The sequence below is a fragment of the Myotis brandtii genome, unplaced genomic scaffold, assembly GCF_000412655.1.
Source record: "Myotis brandtii unplaced genomic scaffold, ASM41265v1 scaffold394, whole genome shotgun sequence".
Classification (NCBI taxonomy): Eukaryota; Metazoa; Chordata; class Mammalia; order Chiroptera; family Vespertilionidae; genus Myotis; species Myotis brandtii.
Genome location: NW_005365111.1, coordinates 1072910 through 1075667, shown reverse-complemented (window position 1 = coordinate 1075667; position 2758 = coordinate 1072910). Strand labels below are relative to the sequence as shown.

General features: G+C 37.1%; 1 protein-coding gene across 1 annotated transcript in view; it reads right to left on the bottom strand.

The window, feature by feature from the left end:
* ZCCHC5 (zinc finger, CCHC domain containing 5) overlaps positions 1–134 on the bottom strand; it is a 2623-nt gene extending 2489 nt beyond the window's left edge. The window contains exon 1 of the mRNA XM_005872856.2: positions 78–134. The gene's annotated coding sequence lies outside the window, so the exon portion shown is untranslated. The remainder of the gene's footprint in view (positions 1–77) is intronic.
* Between the last annotated feature and the right edge of the window lie 2624 nt (positions 135–2758).

The window sequence follows — 2758 nt, the reverse complement described above, 5'->3', positions numbered from 1 at the left end:
CATTAGTAGAAAAATGCATATTATTTATAAAGTGGCTCAAAATAGTTAAGAAAATAATCTTTATAAATGTACGTTACCGTTCAGAGACAGTCCAGGAGCTCTGCTGTCTGTGTACCCATCGCTGAGGAGGGAAGTGTGTGAATTGCTTTGGAGGCTTGCCTTTTCTGCACACACTGAACTCAAACAAACACACCCACTCCCAGAACACGTTCCAACTCTCCTCTGTAACGTAGCTATTTTGAGTGTGGAAGAGTTTTTTTGACAGTACCTCACAGTTTAGAGCTGCAAAGAAAGTAGGATGCTGGGTCGATGTGAGACAACCTCATGTACTCAATCCTCAGTTGCATTAATAAATATTTGGCTAGGAAATTTGGAGTAATACCGCTGCCTTATGAAAAGTTGCAAACATTTCTGAATGACCACTGTGGTTTGGGACTTTAATTTTTTATGTCTGTCTCATATAACCTCCCCTCACTCTATCCACACTGGGCTGTTTGTTTAATTCTTACTCAGAGAGAAGCCTGAAGCCCCTCAGCCTCTTTCCCTGCCACCTATTTAGTCCCTAGGGTCCCTCCTTGCAATTTTTTCTTGGAAACTTTGCTATGGACAGATCTAGGCAAAATATAATAGGGTAAGACTGTGGACAAGGCCAACTTTGTTGAAGGATACTTGTAGCTGGTTGCAGGATCCCTGGCTCCTTTTAAATTGTCTTGGCCCAGGGTTCTCATCTTCCCTAGAGCCTCTCAGGTGCTCTAGGCCATATTCAGGTACCCACTAAGGACAGGTCACTTGAGAAATGACCTTGTTCAAGATCTCACCTTTTCATGACAAATCACAGTTAAACCCTAGGCATGGACCATGTGGCCATTTTGGGTAAGGCTCTGGGGCAACTATTATAATCCTAGTAAGGAGTGGGATTGAGGATTTTCTTTGGCCACTTTAAACCACAGATCAATTCAGTCATGCTCCCAGGTCTCCTTTTAAAGTGGTCAAGTCCACATTAGTCAGTATAGTAGGATAAACCCTGGTGATGGAATATGCCCAAACCACAGCAAATTGACAAATGGACTAGCTGAAGCTGAATGAAGAGGCTTTGAAAAAGAAATGAAAATATTTTGCAAATCAGGTTATATTCCCTTCTTCCCTTTTAATGTTTTATTCTTTAGAAAAATATCACAAATAAAAATGCATCATCAGAGAATAATGTGTTCTGTTTATGAGAATTCTTCAGATAACTAAAGCCTTCCCTTTAAGAATCCAGAACACAGGTTGATATTTACCTTACCAATTTTTAAAAAAATAAGAGAAATATTTATAGTGAGTATTACATTTCTTTCTCCATTCTTAACTAGGCGATTTTGAACATAATTTAATGGTTTGGGGTTATACTTACACACACCAGTTCCTTTACTGTGTTGTAATACTGGGTTGCCTTCTGAAAGCTACAGAGAGGTATCAAGTGGGCCTGTCTCCAAATTCAATACCTCCAAATTACTATGCTTTCCAACTTCTTGCAATTTATTTTTCTTTTTTATTTTATTTATTCTTTTGTTATCAGGTTATCTCACTGTTACTTGTATGCCTGTCTATAGTAAGTATAGACAAATTTGGCAAATTACTTAGTCCTAAAACTTAAGTCTAAAGCTCAGTTTGTGAAATTGTAAAATGGAGCTACTAATTGTACTTTACAGAGTTGTTGCAAAGATTTAGTGAAATAATGCATGGAAAAGATTTAGTACAGTTTCTAGCAGCTAATAGTACTCAACAAATGTTAATAATAATAATAAGCTGTAGCCATAGTAACTTAACTTTAAGTTATTTTCCATTTACCTGTGAATTGGGAAACTGGATAGGTGAACTTGCTAGAATTGTGTAGGGGCTGAGCAGAGGCTTTCATATTAAGAAATCTGCAAGACATAGATTTTACCACATTGACTTTTCACCACTCAGGGCTTCCCGCCCCCCCTTCCTCTCTGTGTTATGGATGATTTAATTTACTAAATAATACTCTAGAGTCAGAACTGGAGGCACTTAAGCAGGAAGATAGAATAATTAACAAAGGGATTGTGGAGCAGCCAAGGTAGATCTTTAAAAAGTCCAGGACTAAAGCACTGAACAGTGCCTCGCCCACAGATATATTTATCAGATGGGTAAACCCCCTGCAAAAGAGCAAAGATCAAATTCAATGTTCATAAGTACAAGTTAAAAAAAATGCCCAAACATAGAGGATTAGTCTCTTCTGAGTGGAAATAAAAAGCTACACTGATTTTTTGTCAAAATGCCTAATGTTGTTTTGATATCCTGAATTAGTCAAGTAAGAATAGGAAAGTAATCACATCCAATTTGTCATCATGTTTCCCCTATACTTTAATCCTTCTTCTTACACTCACAACACAATGAAATTTATGGATCCTTTAGAATGGATATGAAAAAACATTCAAGTAAATGATGTTTTGTTAACTGGGCAAATACATTTTTAGGGGAAAAGAGAAGACAAATATCTTCAATTAACAGATATAAAAAGACTGAACAATTATGCTCAGTTGTGTTAATAAGTTACACATGTTGATTGTTAGCTTATGGGAAAGGGAAATGAAAGGTTAAATAAGATTAAATTCTACATTGTACACTCCAGAAAGAATAATAATTTTATTTTTTCAGCAAATGTACAATGTGAAACATTTTGTTCTCTGCCTGGGTCTTCCTCCCCAGAGCTGGCTGGGCTGCATCTTCAAGCTCCTGCTCTTCCCTCTTCCCA